Genomic DNA, 9,886 nt, shown 5'->3' on the forward strand with positions numbered 1-9,886 from the left:
ACGCCTAGAATCTCAGCTACTTGGGAGGCTGAGGCAGGAGAACTTGAACTCAGGAGGCGGAGGTTGCTGTGAGCCGAGATCATGCCACTATACTCCAGCCTGGGCGACAGAGCGAGACTCCAAAAATAAATAAATAAACTAAATAAACAAAAAACAAACCAAAACAACAACAACAACAAACAACAACAGGAGGGAGTCTTTTTCCTCCAGACGCTCACTGAAGATCTCAGCTGGTGACATCAGGCCACGCTCACTGAAGATCTCAGCTGGTGACATCAGGCTACTCTGAATCATCTCCCTTTCAATTAACTCAAAGCAAATGGATTAGGGGCTTAGTTACATCTGCCAAATCCCTTCAACTTTTCCATAGGTATAAATTAAAAGCAAGCCAGGGGTCCTGCCCATACTCCAGGGGAGAGGAGATTACACATGGCATTTACCCAGGGCAAGAACGTAGGAGGGTCATCTCAGAATTCTGACTTCCACAGACAGATCCTCCAGAGAGCTCACGTGCCTGAACGAGCACCAGCCTTTGTTTAAAGACGACGGAGAATGGTGCCCGGGCTCAGATCTCCAGCAAGCCCCCACAATGATGGTCCGGTCTCTGAGCCCAGGGCCAACGCAGCAGGAGCGTTGGACGCACATGAGGGCTGGCTTCCCCACTTCGAACTGAGTCATCACATCTGTATTAGAGTCTAGCTGTTGCTTAGGCAAAAATGATGATTATTTAGAAGAAGACAGAGAGAAGAGGAGAGTTCATTTAAAAGTACTTGTCTTCATTCCCTAGGGTTGCCACAACCGAGGACCACAAGCTGGGTGGCTTCAAACAGCAGAAACCGATTGTCTCGTGGTTCTAGTGGCCAGCAGACTAAAATCGAGGTACCAGCAGGGCCACACCCCCTCCTGCACATGTAGGGGAGTCCTTCCTGGCCTCTTCCCAGCTTCCTGTGATCTGCTGGCAGTCTTCTGTGTTCCTTGGTTTGCAGACGCCCCAGTCCGATCCTATGTCTGATCCACAGCCTTCTTCCCCGTGCCCCTGTGACTTAGGATGTCCTCTCCTCTCTTTAAAAGGACACCAGTCATTGACTTAGGGCCCTCCCCACTCCACAATGACTTCATCCTAATCAATAGCATCTGTAATAACCCTCTTTCTTTTCTTTTTTTTTTTTTTTTTTTTTTTTTTTTTTTTTGAGATGGAGTTTCGCTCTTGTTGCCCAGGCTAGAGTGCAATGGTGCAATCTCAGCTCACTGCAACCTCCACTTTCTGGGTTCAAGCCTCAGCCTCCCGAGCAGCTGGGATTACAGGCACATACCACCACAACAGGTTAATTTTATATTTTTAGTAGAGATACGGTTTCTCCAGGTTGGTCAAGCTAGTTTTGAACTCCCAACTTCAAGAGATCTGCCCGTCTTAGCCTCCCAAAATGCTGGGATTACAGGTGTGAGCCACCGCGCCTAGCCTGCAATAACCCTATTTCTAAATAAGGTCACATTCTGAGCTACTCGGATTTAGGATTTCAACATCTTTTGAGGGGGACTCCATTTAACACATAAGAATACTATGTGGGCCTCACACGGTGCTTCACAGCTGTTATCCCAGCACTTTGGGAGGCTGAGGCAGGAGGATCCCTGCTCAGGGCCTGGGGGGATACCTGGTGCATAAGAACAATGCTTTGGCTGGGTGTGGAGGCTCACACCTGTAATCCTAACAGTTTGGGAGGCTAAGGCAGGGTGATCACTTGAACCCAGGAGTTTGAGACCAGCCTGTGCGACATAGTGAGATTTCATTTCTAAAAAAGAAAAAAAATTAACTACCTGGGCATGGTGGTATAGTCCCAGCTACTCAGGAGGCTGAAGCAGGAGGGTCACTTGAGCCCAGAAGGTCAAGGCTGTTGTGAGCCGTGATTGAACCACTGCACTCCAGCCTAGAAGCCTAGACAACAGAGTAAGACCCTGTCTCAGAAAAAAAAAAAAAAGTCATCTCCCTCGTCTTCTGACTCCCTGAGCTGTTCTAGAAAGGAAGCAAAGCAGTGATAGCATCCCCCCATAAGGGGCTTCTCAAAACCAGCCTAGGCAACATAGCAACACTTTGTCTTTAGAGAAAGTACTCAAATTTAAAAAGAAAAAAAGACCAGTCGTATGGCACATAGTTGATAGGGCTTCATCCAGGTCCTCAAACTATACCGTCAGAATGACGCTCTCCCTCCGTCTCTCTTCCCCTTTCAATTTTACTTTCTTAAGCATTAACATGAAATTCCCAAAGTCGTCTCTACTTGGGCTAATTTGATTCTCAGACCCAATCACTCTGGCCAGGGGGATGGAAGGATACTGACATCCAGGCTGGGACCATATGCCCCACCCCCAGATCAGGGTGGGGAGGGGCCAGCCCCACACATGCCTTGGGGGGACTAGTAACTACTCCCCAGTGGAAAATCCGTCACTGTCATTGGATAGAAGCGATGGAAGAAAGGCTGACACACTGCAATGGATCTCCTGCACCAGCCTGGGCCATCATGTCTTGAGAAAAGGGGTTTGCAGTCTGATAACCGAGTACTCAGGCCAGAGAAGTCCCAACTTCATCAGTAGCACTGCCCACAGTACAAGGACCCCCAGTGGATTTGCTGACCATACATGCAAACAGCCACCTCCCAGCCCTGCTCCCCACAGTCCCCCCAATTCTGTCGAAATTCCCCTCATTCTCACCAAGATTAAAAGCAATTCTGAGGGTGAGCAGCTCATTCTCCTAGTTTAAATCTCTCGATTACTTCTGTCCCCAGAACTCTGTACTTACTGCTCCATCAATGGTAATGACAATGAACATTTTCACAATCTGAGTTTTTATTGCAAAGTGATTGAGGACCAGTTAGAATAAGTTACGCTACAGAAACTAAAGAAATCCCATCAAGCAAATGGTGTGCAGATAGAAAGTCTTAGAGTAGCCGTGTATATTTTCTCCCCCAATGAATCAATTGAAAATAAGAAGCTATCACCACCATGTTCCGGGCAGAAGCTATCAAACATGTAAGCCATGATATTATAATTTGATGATTTTACATCCATCAAATGGATATGGCCCAGAGGTGAAAAGCGGATGCTCTGTAAATAGATGATGGTCAAGAGTTGTAAAAATGAGTTCCTCTCTGTTCAACGTTTCTCCTTTCTTGAAAGCACACTCAATGTCATGTTCAGGACCTCTGATGGCCAGAAATAAAGTTCCTCCCAGTTTCAGAGCACTCCAGGGCAACCCAAAACCAGAACAACTACTTACAGCCACGTAGACTATGTACTGGGCAATTCTTGGGGTGGCAGTTTCTTTTTTTTATTATACTTTAAGTCCTGGGGTACATGTGCAGATCGTGCAGGTTTGTTAGATAGGTATACACGTGCCAGGGTGGCTTACTGCATTCATCACCCTGTCATCTTCATTAGGTGTTTCTCCTAATGCTATCCCTCCCCCAGCCCTCCACCCGCTTCGGGGAGGCAGTTTCATAAATTATCATGTGGGTGGCGCCCCCTGGAGGTGCGCAGTATACAACTTGCAAAAATGGTAAATCATCGTATCCCAAAGTCAAGATAGGGGAGGAACAACATTAGGAGAAATACTTAATGTAGATGGGATGGGGGGATGGATGCAGCAAACCACCATGGAACGTGTATACCTGTGTAACAAACCTGCACGTTCCACACATGTACCCCAGAACTTAAAGTATAATAAAAAAATAAATAGCAAAAAAGAAAAGAATCCCATCGGTGTTATCATCAGTCATGAGTCTGCCTTTTCTTCATGAGACAGAAACAAAAAGAGCTTGGCCAGATGTGCTCAGATGATCTCTATGATGGAATCAGGGTCTCTCACTTTCGGCACTGTTGACATTGGGCTGGATCATTCTTTCGTCTTAGTGGAGGTGGTCCTGGACATTGCAGAATGTTTAGCAGCCACACTGGCCGCTACTCACTACATGCACAGTAGCACCACCCGCTCCAGCTGTAACGACCAAAATTGTCTCCAGACATGGCCAAATATTCTCTGGGGGGCAAAGTCACCCCTGGTTAAGAAGCCCTGAAGTAAAGACATTTTTACAGACCACATGTAAGTCAGAGAGCCTGAAGGCCGTACATGTGATGCTGTACCCGTGACAAAGACAGAGTCTGAGGTTAGAGAGGTGGAGAAAGAGAAAGAAACGACCTTTCTGCTGCCAAGAGCCACAGAGTCTGACTAGATGTGGTTGGAAACTGAGTTAGAAGATGCTGAGAAGTCATCAGTGCCCATCCTGCTCTCCAGGGACAGCTGTGCCAAAAAAGGCCTAGAGATCAACAAAGTCCCAAACACAGGTGAACTGAGCAAAGAAATGACAGACTGAGACAAAAAAGATATTCCCTTGAAAACCAGTCATTTCCAAGAGTGGAGAAAAAGTGGAGTCATGAAAAATTACTGGGGCTGGGTATGGTGACTCACACAGGGAATCCCAGCCCTTCGGGACTACTCCCAGGCTGAGACGAGAGAACTGCTTGAGGCCAGGGGTTCAAGACCAGCCTGAGCGACATAGCAAGACCTTGCCTCTACAAAAAAGTGAAAAAATTAGCGAGGTATGGTGATACATGCCTTTGGTCTCAGCTCCTCGGGAGGCTGAGGTGGGAGGTTTGCTTGAGCCTAGGAAGCTGAGGCCGCGGTGAGCTGGGATCACACCACTGTACTCCAGCCTGGGCTACAGAGTGAGATCCTGTTTCAAAAAAAAAAAAAAAAAAAAACTAAAGAAAGGCTGGAAAACCAGGGTACTTCCTAACTTTTTTTTTTTTTTTAAACAAAGCCTCTCTCTTGTCCCCCAGGCTGGAGTGTAGTAGCACTCTCTCGGCTCACTGTAACCTCAGCCTCCCGAGTTCAAGTGATTCTTCGGTCTCAGCCTTCTGAGTAGCTGGGATTACAGGTGCCTGCTACGATGCCCGGCTAATTTTTATATTTTAGAAAGACAGGATTTCACCATGTTGGCCAGGCTAGTCTTGAACTCTGGACCTCGTGATCCGCCCGCCTTGGCCTCCCAAAGTGATGGGATTACAGGTGTGAGCCCCCGGCTTCTTTCTTTCTCTTTCTTTCCTTCCTTCTTCCTTCCTTCCTCCCTCCCTCCCTCCCTCCCTCTCTCTCTCTCCCTCTTTCTTTCTTTCCTTCTTTTTGAGACCAAGACTCACTCTGTTGCCCAGGCTGGAGTATAATGTCACGATCTCACCTCATTGCAACTTCCACTTCCGGGGTTCCAGTGATTCTCCTGCCTCAACCTCCCAAGTAGCTGGGACTACAGGCATGTGGTCACCATGCCTGGCTGATTTTTGCATTTTTAGTAAAGATAGGGTTTCCCCATGTTGGTCAGGCTGGTCTTGAACTCCCGGGCTCAAGGGGTCTACCCACCTTGGCCTCTCAAAAGTCTGAGATTACAGGTATGAGCCACTGTGCCCCACCCCTAGCTTTTCACTATAGAAATCTCCTACATGCACAAAAAGTAGGGAGAGAATTGTGCCATGAACCCCCCATACCCAGCACCCCACTGCAAGAACTTGTCAACATGTTGCCTATCTCATGCCAGTTCCCACCTCTTTTCCTTTTCCTCCTTGCCATTTTAGATTTTTTATTTTTTTTTCACTCTTGTTGCCCAGGCTAGAGTGCAATGGCACAATCTTGGCTCTCTGCAACCTGTGCCTCCCAGATTCAAGCAACTCTCCTGCCTCAGCCTCCAGAGTAGCTGGGATTACAGGCATGCGCCACCACACCTAGCTAATTTTTTTTTTTTAAGTAGAGACAGGGTTTCTCCATGTTAGTCAGGCTGGACTCAAACTCCTGACCTATGGTGATCCTCCTGCCTCAGCCTCCCAAAGTGCTGGGAGTACAGGCATGAGCCACCACGCCCAGCCTTAGTTTAGAATATTTTAAAGCAAATTCCAGACATCTCATTTCACCCACATCCTTAACACACCAGGGTGCGTTCTTGATGAAAGGATTTTGTTTTTTTTTTTATAACCCCCATGCCATTGCCACAAAGAATAAATCTCTTTTTTTTTTTTTTTTTTTTTTTTTTTTTTTTTTTTGAGACGGAGTTTCGCTCTTGTTACCCAGGCTGGAGTGCAATGGCGCGATCTCGGCTCACCGCAACCTCCGCCTCCTGGGTTCAGGCAATTCTCCTGCCTCAGCCTCCTGAGTAGCTGGGATTACAGGCACGCGCCACCGTGCCCAGCTAATTTTTTGTATTTTTAATAGAGACGGGGTTTCACCATGTTGACCAGGATGGTCTCGATCTCTCGAACTCGTGATCCACCCGCCTCGGCCTCCCAAAGTGCTGGGATTACAGGCTTGAGCCACCGCGCCCGGCCACAAAGAATAAATTTAACCTGAAGAAACTAAGATTTTCGCAGGTGGAGAAAATATCTAATTACCTCCGTAAAGCCTCTCCTGCTAGCCCTTTTCAGAGCTGAACACATAGGATAATCACCTGGGCATCTTGTTAAGTTACAGATTCTGGCCCAGCAGGTCCTGGATGAGCTCTGAGAGTCTTCAATTCCAAAAGCTCCCAGGTGGTGCAATGCTGCGGGTCCATGGATCACCCAAGAGGAAGGGTCGGCCCCACACCCACAACAACGGGGTGCTAAGTCCTGACTGTTTCTGACTGCAGAGCCTTCAGTGAGTGGGGAAGCTGGGGACCATTTGGGAAAGAAGGGAGGTGTTTCGTACCAGCTCCAGGCCCTGCATAACTGCCAGGGAATAACAGACACAAGGCCAGCAAAGTCTAGCTGACAGCATGAGCACATTCAAATTCCACAACCATTGCAGCTAAAAACCATGGAGGCAGAGGTTGCAGGGAGCCGAGATCCCACCACTGCACTCCAGCCTGGTGACAGAGTGAGACTCTGTCTCAAAACAAACAAACAAACAAATAAACAAAAGTCTAGGCTGGGTGCAGTGGCTCACACCTAAATAATCTTAGCACTTTGGGAGGCTGACGTGGGTGGTTCACTTGAGGCCAGAAGTTCAAGACCAGCCTCGCCAATATGGCAAAACCCCATCGCTACTAAAAATTCAAAAACCAGCCATGTGTGGTGGCAGATGCCTGTAGTCCCAGCTACTCGGGAGGCTGAGGCAGGAGAATGGCTTGAGTCCAGAAGGTGGCGGTTGCTGGGAATCGAGATTGTGCCACTGCACTCCACACTGGGCAACAGAGCAAGACTCTGTCACAAAAAAAGGAAAAAAAACAAATTCTGGAGGCCAGAAGAAGTCCGAAATCAGTCCAATGTCAGCAGGACCACACTCTTTCCGAGGTTCTAGGGAAGAATCCGTTCCTTGCCTCTTCCGGCTTGTAAAAGCGACCAGAATTCCTTGACTTGTGACCGCGTAATCCAATCTCTGCCTCTGTGGCCACCTTGCTGCTCCTCTTCTGTCTGGGTCTCTTCCTCTGGAGGAAAAGTGTCCTCTTATAAGGACACTTGTCTTTAGATTTACAGCCCACCTGAAATACTCCAGGATAATCTCCTCATCTCAAGATCCTTAACCTCATTCATTACATCGGCAAAGACCCTTCTTCTAAATAAGGCCACGTGCCCAGATACCAGGCACGAGGATCTGGATCTATCTTGGGAGAGGCCACCATTCAGCTCGCTGCACTAGGAAGAGGAAAAACAACGACGTCATAAAAGGCGCAGAAGACAGAACGGGCGCAGCTTGTGTGGCAGTGGCCGCCAAGGCAGGCTGGGCTAAAACCGTGTTAACGGAGCCCCCAGACAGAACTCAAGTGCAGCCATCTGCTCCCAGCTACTCAGAGAGAGAACGGTCCTCTTTCTGACAGCGGAATAAGGGAAGTGGTGGGGAGGCAGACAGCCCATTCTCTGTTGGCTTAATTCCTAAGGAATTGTGCCTCTGCCTTCGGGCCATTCTCACGTCTTGTTGAAGGATAAAATGATTTATTGATGGCCATCATTAAAAAGCAATGCTGACAGAAGCAGCGTCAGCATTTTTCGTTTATACTTACACATGAGCAAGAGCAGCTGAAGGAAATGGGTGCCTTCGGGTTCCATTTTCTCCATCTGGAAAAGGGCTGCCTTCGAGGAACGCTAGTCCTGGGGAGAAGCCTCACTTCTGTATCAGGAATTGATACGGCTCTAAATTTCCACTGGGGCAGGGAGCTACCTGTCCTCATTTCAAGCACTTCTGTTTTGTTCTGGGTTCAGTGGATTAACAATGAGTAGAAGAACTCTGGGGAGGAAGATTTGGGGCGAGCGTGGTTTTGATTCCCAGAGGGAGCTGTTTTTCCATCCATGTCTTGACTGAGTCAGAATGGGCTTCTCTTCTCAAGATGGGAGTACTGGGTTGACTTCAGGTGGGTGATTGACTTGATTTGGTGGCTACTTATACTAGCTGGTTAACGAGATATTATCTTCATTAGTTTTAGGCATGTGAGCTTAATGAAGCATTGGACCTCCCAAATCACAAGGAAAATAAAAACATACTTACAGCTTATATGGTAGGTTAGGTCAAAGGAGTTAGTAGGGCCACACATTATTGTTAAAGAAATGAATACATGAAAGTGTATCTTTGTCTAAATGGACTACCTGCAAATGTACTGTTCCACCTGAAAATTCGTAGACAGAAATTCAGCAGACGCTTGGACAGGGGATACTCTTAGAAGTATTCTGACTGAATAGCATGGGTTTCTTTTCCTATCACTAAAGCAATGTTTTCCCAAACTCACTCTGGACTTAATCTTATGATGCCAACTTGTTCTGATGGTTCTTAGCCACCTGCAAATAAGGTGGGGGCAGTGGTAGGGGGAGCTGTTGAATTAAATTAAACATTTGCTGATGCCTACTGAGGGTAAAGCCCTGGGCTTTGTGCCTAGGAGATTCCAGAATAAATGAGCCACAGTTCTACCCTCAGGAAGCTTGCAAACTAAAGGACAAAACAGATTTGCAGGCAATTACTTACAGTTTAAGAGGAAATGAGGCTGGGCACAGCGGCTCACGCTGTAATCCCAGCACTTAGGGCGGTGGAGACAGGTGGATCACTTGAGGCCACGAGTTAGAAACCAGTGTAGCAAACGTGGCAAAACCCCCATCTCTACTAAAAATACAAAAAGCCACCTAGCCAGGTATGGTGGTGTGCACCTGCAATCACAGCTACTTGGGAGGCTGAGGCACAGGAATCGCTTAAACCTGGGAGGCAGGGACTGTAGTGAGCCGAGATCCCACCACTGCACTACTCCAGCCTAGGTGACAGAGCAAGACTGTCTCAAAAAAAATTAAAAAGGAGCTGGGCACAGGGCTCATGCCTGTAATCCCAACAATCTGAGAGGCCAAAGTGGGTGGATCACCAGGTCAGGAGTTCAAGACCAGCCTGGCCAATGTGATGAAACCCTGTCTCCACTAAAAATACAATAATTAGCTGGGCATGGTGGCACGTATCCATAATCCCAGCTACTCAGGAGGCTGAGGCAGGAGAATTGCTTGAACAGGGACCTGGGAGGTAGAGGTTAAAGTGAGCCGAGATCACGCCACTATACTCCAGGCTGGGCTACAGAGCGAGACTCAGTCTCAAAACAAACAAAAAAGGAAATAAGATTGGTACTCAATGGGAAATCTAAGCAGGATGGAAAAGCAGGAGAGAGCCCATTTTCCCAGCTCCAATGACACCTTTGACAGCCTTTGCAATATTTTATTTTATTTTATTTTATTTTTTTATTTTATTTTATTTTTTTTTTTTTTTTGAGACGGAGTTTCACTCGTTACCCAGGCTGGAGTGCAATGGCGCGATCTCGGCTCACCGCAACCTCCGCCTCCTGGGTTCAGGCAATTCTCCTGCCTCAGCCTCCTGAGTAGCTGGGATTACAGGCACACGCCACCATGCCCAGCTGAT

Source organism: Saimiri boliviensis, chromosome 12 (assembly GCF_048565385.1).
Source record: "Saimiri boliviensis isolate mSaiBol1 chromosome 12, mSaiBol1.pri, whole genome shotgun sequence".
Taxonomy (NCBI): Eukaryota; Metazoa; Chordata; class Mammalia; order Primates; family Cebidae; genus Saimiri; species Saimiri boliviensis.